At 38.6% G+C, this 20,729-nt stretch overlaps 1 pseudogene; it reads left to right on the top strand.

Moving 5' to 3' along the window:
* Positions 1-238: 238 nt before the first annotated feature.
* Positions 239-14,497, top strand: LOC113247493 (40S ribosomal protein S2-like; annotated as a pseudogene).
* Positions 14,498-20,729: the final 6,232 nt, after the last annotated feature.

The following is a 20,729-nucleotide window of genomic DNA, read 5'->3' as shown; positions in this document are numbered from 1 at the left end:
CCTTATATATTTTGGATATTAATCCCTTATCAGATATATGGTTTGCAAATATTTTTTTTCCATTCTATAGATCACTTTTTCATTTTGCCAATTTGTTCTTTTGCTGTGAAGAGGCTTTTTAGTTTGATGTAGTCCCACTTGTTGATTTTGCCTTTGTTACTTATGCTTTCTTTTTTTTTAAAGATTTTATTTACTTATTTGTGAGAGAGAGCGAGCGAGCACAAGCGGGAGGAGGGGCAGAGGGCGAGGGAGAAGCAGAATCCTCACTGATCAGGGAGCCCAATGCAGGACTCCATCCCAGGACCCTGAGATCATGACCTCAGCTGAAGGCAGACGCTCAACCGACTGAGCCACCCAGGCACCCTTGTGCTTTCAGTGTCATATCCAAAAATATTATTGTCAAGACCAATATCAAGGAGTATTTTTCCAATATTTTCTCATATAAGTTTTATAGTGTTCAGCCTTGCATTTTGTGTCTTTAATCCATTTCAAGCTATTTTTTTTTCTAAATGGTGTAAGTTAGGGATCCAGTTTCATTCTTTTGCATATGATTGCCCATTTTTCCCAACACCATGTATTGAAAAAATTATTTTTTGCCCCCACTGAATATTCTTTACTCCTTTGTCAACTATCAGTTGAATTTGTATGCAAACGTTTGTGTCTGAGCTCTTGATTCTATTCAATTGGTCTATGTTCCTATTTTTATGACAGTGCCAGACCATTTTTATTAATGTAGTTTACAATCAGGAAGTGTGATGCCTCCAGCTTTGTTCCTCTTTCTCAAGATTGCTTTGGCTATTCATGGTCTTTTGTGCTCCCATATAAATTTTAGGATTGTTTGTTCTCTTTGTGCAAAATTCCATTGTGATTCCAATAGGGACTGCATTGAATTTATGGATGGTTTTGGGTAGTATGAACATTTGAACAGTATTAATTCTTCCAGTCCATGAACCATGAAAGATACCATGGGGGTATCTTTTCATTTATTTGTATCTTCTTCAATTTCTTTTATTAAAGTCTTATGGTTTCAGTATAGAGATTTTTCACCTTCTTGGTTACATTTATCCTTCAGTACTTTATTATTGTTAATGCTTTTGCAAATGAGGTTGTTTTATTTATTTTTAAGATATTTTATTGTTAGTATATAGAACTGCAACTGATTTCTGTATTTTGATTTCGTAGCCTGCAACTTCACTGATAAAATTCCAAATTCTTGAGCTGCATTTCAGAGTTGCTGAACCAGAAATTCTGAGTGGGGCCCAACCATCTGTATTTTAATAGACCCTCCAGGTGATGCCCATGCATGTCAAGTTTGAGATCCACTGCTCTATGCCTACATCTCCTTATCCTTAAAGTCCCCTTTAAATGAGTTTGTACCGTTTGAGTAATGATCTAAAGATATTATGTCATAAAGAAAGATTTCAATTGGATCAATTAAACAGATTGTCTTGGGAAATTTTATTATCCATGTTAGATTTCTATGCAGTTTGAACTATAGAGCGTATTTTTATCAACTCTAAGTTCAAAGTTTCCTATTGATGTCTCAGGGGGGATTTTAATATCAGTTAATATAATGAGCTATAAATGCTTCTACTTACTTCCTTTTCTTGACGTGTTCCTGAAGAGAAGAAGATTTTGAAGCAACTCACAAAGAGAATAATCGACATTACCTCATACCTCTACCTGGAAAACCTGGTTAGTTGAGAGGAAAATGTCACAGAAGCCCACTTGCTCAGGATGGAATGTATTTAAGAGAAAAATAATGTGAAACAGCTAAATTGGCCAATAATTTTTGGTTCTTTTGCTGTAAAAGCTTTAGAAAAGGACCAACCGGCGTTTCAATTCCAACTTTGCTTCTCAATAGCTTTATAATTTTGACGGGTTGTCTAACCTCCTCAAGCTTCCTTTTTTTATCAGTAAAATGGGAACATTAATAAACTGTAATTCAAGTGATTGGCGTGATGATGAAATGACAAGATAATTCCATGTAAACTGTTTCTCACAAGGGGCACCTGTGTTGCTCCATCAATTAGCATCCAACTCTTGGTTCCAGCTCAGGTCGTGATCTCAGGGTGCTGAGATCCAGCCCCATATGGGGCTCCACACTCAGTGGGGAGGCTGCTTGAGTTTCCTTCTCTCCCTCTCCTTCTGCCCCCCGCCCCGGTCTCTCAAATAAATAAACAAATCTTAAAGAAAAATAAAATAATACAATAAAATGTTTCTCACAATGCTCACATATAGTGAAAATTCCATAGACATTAGTTATAAATCACTTCTCCACCAGTGTGTAACTTGCCAAGACTTAAATTTTAGACCTCAGACATGTTAGTGGCACCTCAGTATGTTTTAAACACAATCATATAACTGATTACTAATAGTAGGACACCTTCTCCTATACTCACCAACTATTTGTACATCCTCTTTTAAGTATTTTGTCCATTCTTCTATTGGATTGTTACTTTTTTGTTTCCTTATCTATTTGTAGAATATTTTTTTAAAGAGTGAATGTGGGGGTCAGAGGGAAAGGGAGAGAGAGTCTCAGGCACAGTCCATGCTGAAGCACAGAGCCTGATGCAGGGGCTCAATCCCATGACCCTGAGATCACAGCCTGAGCCCAAATCAAGAGTCAGATGCTTAACTGACTGAGCCATCCACTCATCCCATTTGTAGAAATTTTTAATGTGTTCTGGCTATTAGCTCTTTGCCAGTTATGTATAATACAAATATTTTTATCCAATTTGAGGCATTCCTCTTCGCTCTTTCAGCGTTGTCTTTGGATGTAGTCCTTAAACTAGAAAGGCAAAACACCAAAACAATTTTGAAAAAAAGAAAAATAAAAAGGGAAGAATCAGTCTACCTGATATCAAGATTTATTAAAGGTATAGTAACCAAATCTAGGAATTATGAGAGAAGGGATAAACACAGAGATCAATAGGACACAATAGAAAACCCAAAAATAGACTGATACAAATCATGCTTGTCTGATTTTTCACAAAAATGCAAAAAATCAATGGAGGAAAAGTAGCCTTTTCAACAATAGTTGTTGGAACAACTGGACATCCACTGGCAAAAAAAAAAAAATCCATTTAAGTCACACACAGCTTATGCAAAAGCTACGGATCATAAACTCAAATGCAAATGGATCACAAATCATATAGAAAGTTCCTACACTTAATATCAAGAGTACAGTCCATAAAAAATTAATAAATTGGGCTTTATCCAAATTAAAACTTTCATTCAGTAAAAGATCCCATTAAGAGAATGAAAATACAAGCCAGAGACTTGGAGAAAATATTTGCAATATAATACATATCTCGTATCCAGTACACATAAATAACTTGAATACCAACAGTAAAAATACCTAATTAATCCAAATTGGCAAGGCAAAGATAACTGATGTCACCAAGATGGCTGGGTAGGAGAGCCAAATTCAGTCCTCCCACAAATATCAACAACCAGACCACTATCCACAAACAAACACAGCTCTGAGAGAGCTCAGAAGTCCACTTAAGAAGTTTCAGCAACACAGTGGAACAAAAAAATCTTAGAATCACTGAAACCCCCAAAGGTCCCAACTCCTAGTGTAATCACTAAGGTACTAGGGCATTAACCCTCCAACATTAGAATTTTGAGGGGGTGAGGAGGAGACACAAACATGCAGACCATAGCATTGTTTTCATTTTCATTTCCCTAGAGATATTTTTATCCTCTTTTGATTTTCCTTTATCAGATATGTCATTTACAAATATCTTCTTCCATTCTATAGGTTGCCTTTTAGTTTTGTAGATTGTTTCCTTCACTGTGCAGAAGGCTTTTATCTTCATGAAGACTCAATAGTTCATTTTTGCTTTTATTTCCCTTGCCTCTGGAGCTGTGTCTAGTAAGTTGCTATGGCTCAGGTCAAAGAGATTTCTGCCTGGGTTCTCCTCCAGGTTTTTAATGGTTTCCTGTCTCACATTTAGGTCTTTCATCCATTTTGAATTTATTTTCTATTTTAGCCAATGTGTTCCTCCTCAATGCATATGTTGAAGTCCTGTCCCCACAACCTGTTGATATTAAGAGGTGGAGATGTTGGAAGATGTTCGCTTATGAGGGTGGAACCTCCACAAATGAGATTAGGGCCCTCATAAAAGAGAACCTACAGAGCTCCCCCGCCCTTTCCACCACGTGAGGACACAACGAGAAGTCTGCAGCCAGAAAAGGGCCATCAATCAACCATGCTTGTACCCTGCCCTCAGACTTCCAACAGTCAGTAGTGTGAGAAGTAAATGTGTGGTTTATAACTTACCCAGTCTGTGGCATTTTATTACAGCTGCCCAAATGGACTGAGACAGACAACATGCCAAAACTTATGAGATGTAGCAAAAACAGTTCTAAGTTCATAGCAATAAAATATATATATATACACATATATATGTATATATGTATGCATATGTATATATATAAAGTTCTATATTTAAAAAGAAGTTCTCAAATAAACAAAAACTTTATAGTTAATGATACTAGAAAAAGAACTAAACCCCAAGTTACCAGAAAGAAAGGAAATAATAAATATTATAGCAGGAATAAATCAAATAGAGAATAAAAATAATATATTAACTAAGAAAAAAAGACAAAATATGCAAATAAGTAAAATCAGAAATGAAAGCCGATACCTTATAATGGAAGACTCAGAAATTTTAAAAAAGATTATAATACACAATTGTGAACAATTATAAGCCCCCAAAATAGATGATCTAGAAGAAAATAATAAATTCCTAGAAGCACAATCTACCAAGACTGAATCAAGAAGAAATGGAAAGCCTGAATAGATCAGTAATGAAGGAGATGGATTCTGTAATCAAAAACCTCCCAAAAAAGAAAATCCTGGGTGAATACTACCAAATATTCAAAGGACAATTTGCACCAAGTTTTCTTAAACTTTTCCCCAAAACAGAACAGAGAACACTTCCAAACTTATTTTATGAGGCCAGCATCACCCTCATACCAAAAAAAGACATATGAATGGTAAACAGGTAAACAAAAAGATGTTAAACATCACTAATCATCAAAATACAAAGAAAAATCATAATGAGAAATCACCTCACAACTATTCAGATGGCTAGTATAGAAATTACAAGGGATAACACACGTTATCTAGGCTGTGGAGAAAAGAGAATCCTTGTGCAGTGGGTGGGACTCTAACTTGGTAAAGGCACTATAGAAAACACTAAAAAGATAAAAAAAAATGGGCTCTGGACTATAGAGGACAAACTCAAGGTCACAAGAGGGGAAGTGGGTGGGGGGATGGGTTAAATAGGTGATGGGGATTAAGGAGTGCACCTGTTGTGTGTATAGAAGTGTTCAATCACTAAATTCTATACCTGAAACTAATATTACACTGTATCTTAACTAACTGGAATTTAAATAAAAACTTAAAAAAAAAGAAAACAGTATGAAGCTTCCTCAAAAAACTAAAAATATAACTACCATATGATTCAACAGTTTGACTTTTGAGTACATATCCAAAGAAAACAAGATCATTACCTTGAAGAAATATCTCCAATCCTAGGTTCATTGCAGAATTATTCATGGTAAATAAGGTATAGAAACAACCTAGTGAATAAATGAAGGAAGAAAATGTGATATACACGTACAGTGGAATATTATACAGCCTTAAAATAAAGGCAAATCCTGACAGTTGTAACACCATGGATGAACCTAGGAGATATTATGCCAAGTGAAATAATCCAGACATAGTAAAACAAATACTGCATGATCTCACTTATACGTAGAATCTAAAATAACATATAGAAGCAGAGGTTAGAATGGTGGTTGACAGGGGAGGGGGAGTGAGAAATAGTGAAATGTTGGTCAAAAGGTACAGTTTCAGTTATAAGATGAGTAAGTTCTGGAGATCAAATATTCATCTTGGTGACTACAATTAACAATATTGTCTTGTGAGATCGTGGTGGTACAAGATGTCCCTTGTTTTGTCCCCTATTAATGTCAAAAATCTGGTATTTATGACAAAAGTGCCTGTGTGGGGGCTGTGGGATGTAGCCCCATAGACCAGGGGCCCAGGAGGAGTCTCACCCCTTGTGCATCAGGTAACAGGCAGACAGATCCAGGAATGGGCTGTGTAACTAGGAACCTAGTCAACGCTTTCAGCTGCATCACCTGTGAAACACTGAATTGGACAGATATCCATGGATGAGCGAGATTTTGTAGAATTCCAGGTTTCTAGAGAAATTCCAATACTCCAAGGGGGCAAAAACCATGAGAACTTGAATGCACTCAAATAGGTAAGAGTAACTTTGCAAGTATTACCCCCCACCACCACCTTGGCAGTATAGTGTGAAAAAAGAGGTGGCCAGGGACCCCCCCCCCCACAGGGGGGAAGAGAGAGCAGTGAGCGAATGCCCACTTCACCAGCTCTGTGCAACAATGCTAAAGAAAGGCATCTCTCCCCCACAGTACCCAGATTGTAAAAATGAGGGCTGGGAGGAGACAGATCAGGAGCCAGGCAGGTAAGAATATCAGAGGGCATTAAACCGATGTGTGTCCTGCTGGCTGCATTCTAGGCTTCAGCGGGAAGTCTACCCATAAGCTGCTGGGAAAACCTGCTGGAAAACCTAAGGATTCTTCCCAACTGGTTGAAGGCACCCCTGATGCCCCGAGTGCCAGACCCACACCTCTGCCCACTCTGGGGCCAGCTGCTTGTGCAAGCTTCTGAGAATGGCTGTAAGAGGAAGCTCGGCAAGACAGGAAGTCCATGCAGGAAACAAGCCAGGGTGTGTGAGCAAGGGACAAAACCACAATCTTGCCCTATAGCACCACCTTCAGGAAAACCAAAAAGAAGTTTCCAGCAGCCAGCCTGCTGAGATGGAAGATTGAGAGAAGACATACAAGCTTAAGAATCATGCCACAAAAGGAAGCAGGAAGTGTGGAGCAGGTGTCGCTGTACAAAGTCACAGGAAATCCCAAATATAAGTAGGAACAACAAAATACCTCTCACCTGAAGGCAGCTAGTAAAAATTATAGATGACTGCTACCTCAAATGTGCAAGGAGCAATAGTTCGTTCCAAAGAACTTCTTCTCTGAGAGAACACAAATGGCAGATGACACTGTTGCTGCAGAAGGGGGCCCTGAAGCTCAGGGTCCCTGGAATGGGAGGCCACAGGGGCTTGTGCAGAGGCTTCAGCAGCAGCATCCTGGCCAGCCATGGTTGGGGCTGGGCCGCAGCCACCGAGCTCATGGAGGCAAGGCCAAGGACAAGGAGTGGATCCCATCACCAAGCTGGGCCACCTGGTCAAGGACATGAAGATCAAGTGTCTGGAGGAGATCTCTCTCTTCTCCCTGACCATCAAGGAATCTGAGATCATTGACTTCTTCCTGGGAGCATCTCTCAAGGATGAGATTTGAAAGCAGACCTATGCTGGCCAGTGGACCAGGTTTAAGGCATTTTTTGCCATCAGTGATTATGACGGACATGTTGCTCTTGGTGTCAAGTGCTCCAGGGAAGTAGGCACTGCCATCTGTGGGGCCATCATGCTGGCCAAGCTTTCCAACCTCCCGGTGCCATGAGACTACTAGGGGAAGAAGACTGGCAAGCCCCACACTGTCCCATGCAAGGTGACTGGCTGCTGTGGCTCTGTGCTGGTGTGTCTCATCCCTGCCCCCAGAGACACTGGCATTGTCTCTGCCCCGTGCCCAAGAAGCTCCTGATGATGGCCCATATTGATGACCGCAACACCTCAGCCAGGGGCTGCACTGCCACCCTGGGGGACTTTGCCAGGGCTACTTTTGATGCCATCTCCAAGACCTACATCTATCTCACCCCTGACCTCTGCAAGGAGACAGTGTTCACCAAGTCTCCCTATAGGGAATTCACTGACCATCTTGTGAAGACCCTCTCCAGACTCCATGCAGAGGACCCAGGCTCCAGCTGTGGCCACCACCATAGTTTTATACAAGAAAAATAAAGTGAACTAAAGCTTGTTTAAAAAAAAAACAACCCTCCAAAGAACATGAAGAATCAAGAAAATATAATATCGCCGAAAGTTGATACTAATAATGCAATAACCAAACACAAAAAATAAAGTCCTGCTGGGGAGCCTGGCTGACTCAGTCAGTAGAGAGCATGCAACTCTTGATCTCCGGGTCATGAGTTCAAGCCCCACCTTGGGTGGACAGATTAGTTAAAAATAAATTATGTAAATGTATATATATATACCTGCTTTCTGACCAATAAAGAATTCAAAATAGTTGTATAGTTGTTCAGAGGAAACTCCATGACCTACAAGAAAACACCAACAGATAAGTCAACAAAATCAGGAAAACAATACACAAACTAAAAAGAAATATAATAAAGAGATAGAAATCATTAAAAAAAGAACCAAACAAATTCAGTGAATAAAATGAAGAATGGAATAGAAAGCATCGACAACAGACAACATCAAGTACAAGACAGAATCGGTGGGTTAGAGGACAGAACTTTGAAATAACTGATCATAGGAGGATGAGAAAAAAGAATGAGGAAGAGCAGAGTCTATGTAATCTATGAGATACCATCAAAAGAAAGAATACCAGAATCATTGGAGTTCTCGAAGGAGGAGTGGGAGAAGTGGGCAAAAAGTTTACTTAAAGAAATAGTGGCTGGGTGCCTGGGTGGCTCAGTCTGCTAAGTGTCTGCCTTCAGCTCAGGCCGTGATCCTGGGGTCCTGGGACTGAGTCCTGCCTCGGGCTCCCTACTCCTCAGGGAGCCTGCTTCTCCCTCTGCCTATGCCTCTCTCTCTCTCTGTTTCTCATAAAGAAATAAATAAAAATCTTTTAAAAATAGATAAATAAAAATAAATAGTGGCTGAAAACTTCCCAAGCCTAGAGACAAAATTGGACCTCTAAGCTCATGAAATTATAGATCACCTAATTATTTCATATCAAAACAATCTCATCTTCTCCAAAACACATTTTAATGAAACTGTCAAAAATCAAAGACAAGAAGAGAACGGTAAAGCAAGCCTCAACCTACCATTAGATTTCTCAGCGGGAACAACACAAGGCCAGAGAGAGTGAGACAACAAGTTCAAAGTGTTAGAAGAAAAAAATAATCTAGCATAGAATACTCTGACAAAGTTATCTTTCAGAAGTGAAGAAACAATAAAGGCATTCCCAGAAAGCAAAGGTGAAAGAGTATATTACCATTAGACTTTCCTTATAAGAAATGCTGAAAGGAGTTCTTCAAGCTAAAATGAAAAGAAGTGAATTAGTAACATGAAAACTTACAAAACCCCCATGTAACACATTGGTAAAGGTAAATAAGTTCAGAAAACTTTAATTCTATAATACAAGGATGTGTTAAGCACTTAACTGTATTATAAAGGTTAAAGGAAAAGAGTACTGAAAGTAACTATAGCTACTATAATTTCCTAACAAATACACAATATAAAAAGAGTTAAGTTGTGCCATTAAAAACATAACATAGGAGAGACATACGGAGTTTTTGTTAAAAAAAAAAAATCAAAGTAGCTATCAGCAAATGTTGCATTGTTATATCGTTAAGATATTTTACGTAAGGGACATGGTAACCAAAAAGCAAAAACCCAGAGTGGATTTAGAAAATATAAAGACAGGAAATCAGAGCATACACACCACCACAGACAGTCATCAACCTATAATGGTAAGTGAAGGGAGAGGAAAAAGAATAGAACATAAAAAATAGCCAGAAAGCAATTAAGACGATGACATCAGTAAGTTCTTACATATCAGTAATTATTATACATGCAAAAAAAGTTATTATAAATGCAAATGGATTGAATTCTCCAGTCAAAAGTCACAGAGTGGCTGGATGGATTTTTAAAAGAGCCAAATATATGCTGCCTATAAGACGGTCACTGAGATTTAAGTACACACATCGACTGACAGTCAAGGGATGGAAAACGAACATTCCACGCAAGTGAGAACAAAGTGAACACAGAGGCAGAGCATTACTCGAACCATAAGCCAAAACAGGAACAAAAGACAAGCAAGGTCGTTGTAAAATGTTAAAAGGGACAACTAACCAAGAAGATAACAACAATTGTTAATATATAGGCACCCAACATCAGAGCATCTGAATATATTAAGCAAAATTGAGGGGAAAATAGTCCACAATACAATAATAGTAGGGACTTCAATACCTCAGTCTCCAGACAAAAAATCAACACGGAAACATACATTAAAGCAAGCAGACCCCACAGACCCATACAGAACATTCATCAGCAGCACCAGAACACACATTCTTCTCAAGTGCACACAGAACATCCTCCAGAAAGGACATATAATAGAGCACAAAACAAGTCTTATCGAACGTAAGACTGAAAGCATGCCAAATGCATTTTCTGACCACAATGCTATGAAACTAGAAATCAAACAGAGGAAAGCTGGAAATTTTACAAACTTGGAACTAAACACACTCCTGAACAACCAAGAGGTCAAAGAAGAAATCAGAGAGGAATTTTTTTTAAATCTCCAAACAGGTGAAGATGAAAACACAATATGCCAAAACTTGTGGGACACCGCAAAAGAAGTCGTTAGAAGTTATAGCGATACACGCATATATTAAGATAGGAGAAAGACCTCAAACAAACAGCCTGACTTCACTCCTCAAGGAAAAAGAAGAACAAACTAAGCCCAAAGTTAGCAGAAGAAAGGATATAACACAGATAAGAGCAGAAAGAGAAAAAAAAATAACAGAAAAACAACCTAAAAAACCCAAATGAACACACTAAGATCTGCTTTTGAAAAAGATAAACAAAATTGACAAACCTTTACCTAGACTAAGATAAAAAGGGAAGACTCAGCCCAGAAATTGAATGATCTTAAAATTTGTATGAAACCAGAGAAGACCCCAAATAGCCAAAATGATCTTGAGGAAAAGAACAAAGTTGGAGACGTCACACTCCCTAATTTCAAGCTGTATTACAAACTATAGTTATAATAATAAAAATACTGTGGATTTGGCTTAAAAATAGACACATAAGTCAATGGGGCAGAACACAGCACCCAGAATAAACCCACACATATACAGTCAATTAATTTATGAAAAAAGCCAAAAATATCCAATGCGAAAAGGACAGTCTCAACAAATGGTGCTGGGAAAATTGGACCCCCACATGCAGAAAAATGAAACTGGACCATTCTCTTACATCATACATAAAGATAAACTCAAAATGGATCAAAAAGTTTAACATAAGTCTTGAAATCATAAAACTTCTAGAAGAAATCAGAGGGTAATCTGCTTGACATCAGTCTTAGCAATGATTTTTTGGATTTGACACCAGAAGCAAAAATGAACAAGTGAGACTACATCAAACTAAAAGCCTGTACACAGCAAAGGAAATCATTAACAGGATGAGAAGAGAGCCTAACAAATGGGAAAACAAATATTTGCAAATCATATATCTGATAAGGGGTTAATATCCAAAATATATAAACATCACTAAATATATTAATATCATTAATCAATTCAATAGCAAAAAAAATCCAATTAAAAAATTGACAGAGAATCTGAATAGACTTTTTTTTTCCAAAGAAGATATACAGATATCCAACAGAAACATGAAAAGATGTTCTGTGTCACTCGGCATCAGGGAAAAACAAATCAAAATCACACTGAAGTATCACCTCACACCAGTCAGAATGGCTAAAATTAACAACACAGGAAACAACAAATGTTGGTGAGGATGTGGAGAAAGGGGAACCTTCTTACACTGTTGGTGCGAATGCAAGCTGGTGCAGCCACTCTGGAAACAGTATGGAGGTTCCTCAAAAAATATCTAACAATGAATCATTGAACACTACATCAAAAACTAAATACAGTGGCTAACTGAACATAATAAAAAAATTGAAAAACAGAACTATCTTTTGATCCAGCAATTCTACTTCTTGTTATTTATTTGAAGAAAATGAAAACATTAACTCAAAAATATATATGCATCCCCATGTTCAAAGCAGCATAATTTATAATAACCAAGATATGGAAACAGCCTAAGTGTCTATCAGTGGATAAATGGATAAAGAAAATGTGGCATATATACACAATGGAATACCATTTAGCCATAAAAAATTAATAACCAAATCTTGCCATTTACAACAGCATGGATGGACCTTGAGGTTAGACAGAGAAAGACAAATACCCTATGGTCTCACTTACTTGTGGAATCTAAAACAAAATGGAAGAAAACAAAAATGAGCTCATGGAGACAGAAAACAGAGGCGAGGGTAGATGTGATGTAAAGCAGGTTAAAAACTACAAACTTTAGCTATAAAATAAATTAGTCATAGGGGTATAGAGTACAGCAAGGTGGCTCTAGGTAGTAATACTGTGCTGTATATTTGGATGTTACTAAAAGAGTAAATCTTAAAAGTTTTCATCCACAAAAATATATATATAACTATGTATGGTGATGGATGTTAACTACACTTATTCTGGTAATCACATCACAATATATGCAAATAACAAATTATTATGTTGTACACCTGAAACTAATGCAGTATTATATATCAATTGTATCTGAATTTTTTTTAAAAGATTTTATTTATTTATTTGACAGAGATAGAGACAGCCAGCGAGAGAGGGAACACAAGCAGGGGGAGTGGGAGAGGAAGAAGCAGTCTCATAGTGGAGGAGCCTGACGTGGGGCTCGATCCCGTAACGCCGGGATCGCGCCCTGAGCCGAAGGCAGACGCTTTAACCGCTGTGCCACCCAGGCGCCCCTGTATCTGAATTTTTAATAAAGAGAGAAGACTCATAAAATCAGAAACGAAAGTGGGGATATTACAACAGATGTCACAGAAATACACAGGATCATAAGAAACTATTTTGAACAAGTATATATGATGAGGTTGTGGGATATTGGTGAGGTGAGGTCCGGAGCCGATGACCAGAAAGGAATTCTTGAGACATCTTCCGTGCAAAATGGTGGTTTATTAAAGCACGGGGACAGGACCCGTGGGCAGAAAGAACTGCACCGGGGTCATGAGGAGTGGCCCATTATATAGCAAGTTGGGAGATGATTAGGGATAGCATGAGTCTCTAAGGAATTTTGAAAGCAAGGTTTCCAGGACCTTGAGGGGGCTAGCTATTAGTGGGAAAAGGTCATTTATTACCACCTAATGAAACCTTAGTCATGAGACCCTTCAGATGTGTATCACTGGACCATATGCCTGGGGGATGATTGCCAGCATGTATCTTGGGGGGCTTTAGAGATAAAGGAAGTTTCCAAAGAAATGTTTATACATTAAAGTAGGCTTACAGGATCCTGGTGGAGGGGGTGGGGCCTCAGGCTAGGATTACCTTTTGCCCTTAGCAAAGTCTTAACCTGGAGGCAGCTGAGTCCCTAGAGGAATGTCACTCTGCCTGTTTCAAGGACTTGTCAGTGGGCTGTAGGTAGTGAGGAAATTTAATTGTGTCTACATACATTCCCTTCTGGAAGCTAAGTTATTGACAGCTTTGTTCTTGTAAATTGCTACGACATTTGTAAAGCTGAGGGAGACTCCTATCCTGCAGGATTGTGATCTCCATAAGTTAACTATTTGTTTTTTCCTTCAGCCAGGACGTCCTGGTGGGGGGTGGGGGGGTGGGGGGGGTGTCAGCTTCTGCTTTGTCCTCAGCTTGCCTTCTGTTCCCTCATCACGCATACCAACTAATTGGATAACCAGGACGAAATGGCTAAATTCCTAGAAGAATACAACTTGACAAAACATTCTGCTCCCTGATTATTTTAAAATTCTAAATAAAATAATGCATGTGTACAATATGCAACCTACAGTGGAGCAGAAATATGTTTGTCCTTTAATAATTCTGGAAGCAAGCTTACATCTCTTTCTGAAATGTGAAAACATTGCTTTCCAGGGATATTAATATTTTCAGGATACAGAGGAGTTTCGATATGACAAAAGCTTGATATTAACACTAGGAAAGCTCTTACTGAAAGATAATTGGCAAATCCAGCAGACTGTTGAGAAAATGAAGAATTTACTCTTTTATTCAAAGGTTTCTGACTTCATTATCAAGATTATACATTTCATTAACAGCTTTCTTTTGTTCTTTCACCTCAAATAACATATTTGCAAATCCTATTTTTGTTATTCCTTCTTGCTAAAGCAGTCATGACTGATACCCTGGGAGGAGCCCAGATTCCTCCATATGTAAAACTTAGGTTGTCTGTACTCTTTACAGCCAACCACCTGAATGTGATCCAGAGAATGCTAGAAAGAGGCTGTAGATCTGCGGGACATGAAGAATGGCTCTTTCATGAATCAAAGTGAAATAAAGTGACTATAGAAGGAGATTGGTAAATCCTTCTTCCATGTGGGTTAACGTCCAAGTGCAAACATTTGTGACAATTCTCTCTCCCAGCTGGGTTTGAACCCGCTTATGACCAGCATCCCACAAGGTGGGAAATCTCTGCAATCACAAGATGTTCAAAAACAAAGCCAGTCAGGGTTATCTTCTCTGAAGCTCTCTGAAGGGTGATGATGACAGCAATGTGGGCAGAATGGAATGAAATCATGGGTTTATAGTGTAGAAAAAAATGTTTTTCAAGAAAAACAGTATTGTAAAATACAGTATTTCATAAAGATGTCATAAAGTTCCCCTATGGCAAGAAAATATAAATGTTTAAGAAGGGGGAATGAACCACAAGAGACTATGGACTCTGGGAAACAAACTGTGGGCTTCAGAGGCAGGGGGGTGGGGAATGGACTAGCCCTGTGGTGGGTATTAAGGAGGGCACGTATTGCATGGAGCACTGGGTGTTATACGCAAACAATGAATCATGGAACACTACATCAAAAACTAATGATGTACTGTATGGTGACTAACATAACATATAATAAATAAATAAATAAATAAATAAATAAATAAACAAATAAATATAAAGAAAATATAAATGTTTATGTAAAGAGATACTCAATTTTCTACTGAAGTGATGAGTTTATGTTTCATGAATACTGAATCACACATATGAAATTTTATAACAGAAAGCTCAACTATGATGGACATCAGTCTGCCCCCTGCACATCTTTCCTAAACAGCACAGAGAAACAACCTAGTGTGGCCACAGACTTTATTTCTGTCATATTCTAGGACAATTTTATTGTTTCACGTTCTTTCCCTCAGAATATGAGGCATATTCTCCAGGGGGAAGATATTCTGAAGACAATAAATTAGAAGGAGCAGAAATCCCTCTAGAATCCTCCTTTGTGCAAACATAGCACTTGAACTAATTACCTACATGACATAGCCTGGGTCTCAGAGGACCCAAGAGAATAAATCACAGGAGGCCCCCTCCAGTGTCAGCAAGTTCTCACTGTTGTGAATGAATTCAGGTTAATCCTATCCCTCTCTCCATTGAATGCCAGGCCCTCTAAAGAGAATCTGCCTCTTTCCAACCCAGTCTCAACATCCAAGCGCCAGCTCCTTGCCTTTCTGCACCTCTCCTTCTTCAACTCACGGTAAAATGGGTGGGAGAGACCAGGTTAGGTTTGAGTACTTATGTTAGCACTCATTTCTCTTCTGGTGAATTTAAAGAGGATTCAAAAGGAGGTTATCTCACATACCCACTGAAGGTGGGCTATTCTTGGTGTTACTTCTAAGAAGTAACACATAGGGGGGCACGTGGGTGGTTCAGTTGGTTAAGCATTCGACTCTTGATGTCGGCTCAGGTCATGATCTCAGAGCCACGAGATCGAGCCCCATATGGGCCTCTGTGCTTGGTAAGGAGCCTGCTTCCCCTCTCCTTCTGCTCCTCCTCCCACACACTCTCTCTCTCTCTCTCTCAAATAAATAAATATCTAAATGAATGAATAAATAGAAGAAGTAACACATAGTACCCCAAATAATAGTATTAAGAAGATAGTACACTCAAACCTAATGATGGCCTCCTTACCATCAATACAGTAATTTTCAGGTCCAGGAATACCTTGAGACTCAAGAAAGTATATATTTCAAGAAGTCAGTGACAGAAGAAAAGACAAGACCCAAAATATCCCAAGAGGAAAGATAGGGAAGAATAATCATCCAAGCACATGCCTGGCATCAGACATTTCACGAGGCGTTACAGAAAAAACATTAAAAGCATAGGATATAAAAGTTCTGTCATGTCATATCTTACATGATGGCAGAGACAAATGTCTTGGAAAAAATAAAATTTGAGCCAAGTTTAGAATGTTGAGTAGAATTTGAGAAAAGAAATAGAAAACCATTACTATGACGGGTGAAAGAGACATCATTTACAAGAGAATAGAGGCACCGGTGACTGTACCCAAGTTTTAACACGTCAACAAGATCAGCCTAACATGAGCGTTTATGTGGAACAAGAGTTGAAAATGGAATTAAGTTGACATTATGGAAGCAGGTGTCTCATTCTGAGTAAGTGCAGAATCTAGCTATTCCTTTATACATTATACAATCTAGCTATTCCTTTATAAACACCTGCTTCAGGCCAAAACCAGTCTAGGTGCTGGGGAACCAAATGACCCAAACATAGGATAAGCTCCTAAAATGTTCTCAAGCTGAAGGATAGGCCAGCAAGTTACTGTAGTGGCAGAATAGGAGGATGAATATGGACACAAAGAAGAGGAGATTGGTGGACATTTCCAGGAAATGATGTTTGATCCAGGCTGTATAGGATAAACAGAACCCCAGCAGGTTAATGTCGGAGAGAGAGAAGTTAGCTCGTGCAAAGGCAGAGAAGCTGGAGTGGTGCTTTTCAAACATGATGAAGGGGGTGAGGTTGGTGAGAGAGGAAGCATGTGATGACAGACCAGAACAGAGGTAACACTGGGTGCACACCTGGTGTTTGGAGGTTTCTGAGGATTTAAGTGACGGAGAGAAAAAAGTGAGCATTGCCATTTCCAAATATTACTCGAGGATGTTATTACTCCAGGAATATTACTTGGGAAGACAGCATGAAGGATGGATTAGGTTAGATATAACAATCTCAGTTATTAATAGAAAGCCTCACAATATGGCAACCAGGGGATCCAGTGGATCATTTTAACTCATTCTTGAATTTTGTGAAGAAGTCTTCTTTTTGTGGTATTCTCAAAAATTGGTGACCCAACCAAATTACTTCCAATGGTGGTGTTGCATGGAGAAAAGTATTTTTAAAGTTCCTTTTATTTATCCAAATTTGACCCCTCTGTAACTTTCCCATATTTGATATTGTTTTCCTACTGGGGAAAAAAAAAACCCTCAGTATATATCTCCTTCTCTTTCAAGTGAGAATGCATTTAAGGAATGATATTATCCTATATAACAGTACCTGTACCGATAACAGCAAATCCTTCAAACAGAGTTTTCTATAGCACATTTCTAGATTCCAACTCAACCTCCCCCCCCAAATACCCCAGTGTATCAATGACCCAATTTTAAGTTGTTGCCTGAACAAACAAAAAATAGATGTGGTTTGGCAGCTTAATGAAGCAGACTCATGAGGTTTTCTCATAACTTCTCCATTCTTTTCATTTTAAGCATGTTATTAAAGACCCCCAGAATTTTTCAAGGTACAAAATTTCTCAACCAAGTTCTTTCCCCTTATCCTATAATGGTGACATTGAATTTTTAAGCAAAATTCTATTTAAGTGCCATGTTTTTATTCAGAATCAGCTTCTTGCCTGTTGGGGTAAGGTGGATGGGGAATCCCTGCCAGCTTTGCATCACCATAGATTTGCATGTTTTTCATGAGGCCCACGCCCAGGAGTGAAAGAGTCAGGCATCTGGGCCCTAGGTATAGACTCTGGCTTTATCATGTAACAGCTCTGATTTCTCCTGCAGGTTTCATAATTCCCTGTGCCTGTTTACCATTTATTTAGCACCCATTTATTATGTGCAAATAGTGTGTAAATTAAGTGTGATGATCCTCCATCTGGAGATGAGGAAATTGTAGACGGCTCTCTAGTTGTTAAAATACCGGAAGCAGGAATTGAACCATGACGACAAACTTCCGCTCTTCCCATACAGTTTCGTGGGTGCTCTTGTGCTGTCGCTTTTTGTCTGTTTATTATTATTAAGTAAAATAATCATTTTGAGAATAGATAAATCATTTATTTTCATATACCTTCTATTCCTGTGCACCCTTATCTTCTCCACACCCTGAAAGGTGAACGTTATTTTTTGCATTTTCATGCAAGAAGGCTGAGGTTCAAAGTGCTGATGTTCCTCTCCCAAAATCCTCTGTTCACTCAGTTCCTCCTTCTGCCAGAATAGTGATGTGCAGAATGTGGATTCAGAAATATTCACTCCAGTTAAAAATACTGTGCTCATTGCCCTACAACCGGTGTTTCAACCATATACACAGTGCCCACCCCCAAAACAGAATCCCATCCCCATTTCCTGAATCATGTTCTTTTTTCATGTTTTATTAAAATTAACCTGCATTTGGTACTACTGAGTACACGCTTTCTTAAAATGTTTACAAAACAGTATTTTTAAATAGAGAATGATCTCTTCCACGTACCTCCAGGGTTTATCATCACACTTAATGATATTCAATCCCAGGATTCTGCTTTTTCTCCTCCTGAAAGTTGGCATTTCATTTGCCTCTCGTATGTGGTGGTACTTTTTCTGACCCTCAAGAATTGTCCACAACTGTGGTTATTTGCAAGTTAATTCAATACACTGTGCAGTAATATCCATCAGTCTAAAGAAATAAACATGTCAAAATGCAAGGTGCTCATTCCTAGTTGCTTGACCATATGGTACAGAAATAGTCCCTACTTGAACTCATCTTTCCAATTACACTGATAGTATTTAACAATGATAACATCACCCCTTTGTCCATTTTCATTTCGTATATACTCTTATCTTTTGTGGAATAAAATATCCTTCAAATTTGGAAGCTTATGAAAATATTTGCTTATTGCTAAACTGTATATTCTATAGTAAAGACAAAAAACAAAAATAAAAACTAACTGAGATGTCAAGGATAAAAGAAAGAATAAGGAGAGGGGAAAGAGAAACAAAACAATAAAGGTGGTAATGTATTTAGACAAAGTTAATTTACTGGTTGTGTCAGGCGAATTTTCATGTGGAAGACTAAAATACCATGGGAAGAACACACAATCATGATAATAGTACTATTGTCAAATAAGTATACTGATCACAGTTGTAAAACATTGTCTGCTTTGTCTATGGAGAACTGCTTTTTGTCCAGGCAATCTTTGATACTTCTTTTTTTTAATAATATTTTTTATTATATTATGTTAGTCACCATACAGTACATCCCTAGTTTTTGATGTAGTGTTCCATAATTCATTATTTGCGTATAACACCCAGTGCACCATGCAATACGTGCCCTCCTTAATACCCATCACCAGCCTATCCCATTCCCCCACCCACCTCCCCTCTAAAGCCCACGGTTTGTTTCCCAGAGTCCATAGTCTCTCATGGTTCATTCCCCCTTCTGTTTACCCCACCCCTTCATTCTTCCCTTCCTTCTCCTACTGATCTTCCTAGTTCTTATGTTCCATAGATGAGAGAAACCATACGATAGTTGTCTTTCTCTGCTTGACTTATTTCACTTAGCATAATCTCCTCCAGCCCCATCCATGATGCTGCAAATGTTGAGTAATCGTTCTTTCTGATGGCTGAGTAATATTCCATTGTATATATGGACCACACCTTCTGAATCCAGTCATCTGTGAAAGGGCATCTCGGCTCCTTCCACCATTTACCTATTGTGGGAAATGCTGCTATGAACATTGGGGTGCATGTGGCCCTTCTCTTCACTACGTCTGTATCTTTGGGGTAAATACCCAGTAGTGCAATGGCTGGATCATAGGGTAGCTCTATTTTTAACTTTTTAAGGGACCTCCACAGTGTTTTCCAAAGTGGCTGTACCAACTTGCATTCCCACTAACAGTGTAAGAGGGATCCCCTTTCTCCACATCCTCTCCAACAATTGTTTCCTGCCTTGTCAATTTTTGCCATTCTAACTGGCGTAAGGTGGTATCTCAGTGTGGTTTTGATTTGAATTTCCCTGATGGTTAATGATTTTGAAAATTTTTTCATGTGTCTGTTAGTCGTTTGTATGTCTTCATTGGAAAAGTGTCTGTTCATATCTTCTACCCATTTTTTGATTTGTTTATTTGTGTCCAGGTAATCTTTGATACTTCTAAGCAAGGAAGATAAAAGCTGCTTCTCTAAGACATTGTCTTGATCAAGATCCAAAGGGGGGGGGTGCTTATTTTCCATGTAAGTATGAGAAGCAAAGAAATCCCCAATCGTTATAACTAGTTAGTTCATTTTTTAAAGGCAAAGTAAATGAAAGTAGAAGGGCATTTGCAATTCATCTCAACTCTGACCAACAGTTTGGAAGAAGAGAATAAAAGAGCAAATCTGCCATATGCAAAATAAAACTTAGGTACTCAAAGTCACTCAGCATCAGGGAAATACAAATCAAAAGCACAGTGAGATACCACCTCACACCAGTCAGAATGACCAAAATCAACAAGACAGGAATCAACAGATGTTGGTGAGGATGCAGACAAAGAGGAACCCTTGTGCACTGTTGGTGGGAATGCAAACTGGTACAGCCACTCTGGAAAACAGTATGGAGGTTCCTCAAGAAGTTAAAAATAGAATTACCATATGATCCAGCAATCCCTATTCTGGGAATATATTTGAAGGAAACAAAATCACCATCTCAAAGAGATATCCGCACTCCCATGTTTGTTGCAGCATTATTCACAGTAACTATGGTATG

The sequence above is a fragment of the Ursus arctos genome, unplaced genomic scaffold (genome assembly GCF_023065955.2).
Source record: "Ursus arctos isolate Adak ecotype North America unplaced genomic scaffold, UrsArc2.0 scaffold_5, whole genome shotgun sequence".
NCBI lineage: Eukaryota > Metazoa > Chordata > Mammalia > Carnivora > Ursidae > Ursus > Ursus arctos.
This window is presented reverse-complemented; position numbering and strand designations above follow the sequence as displayed.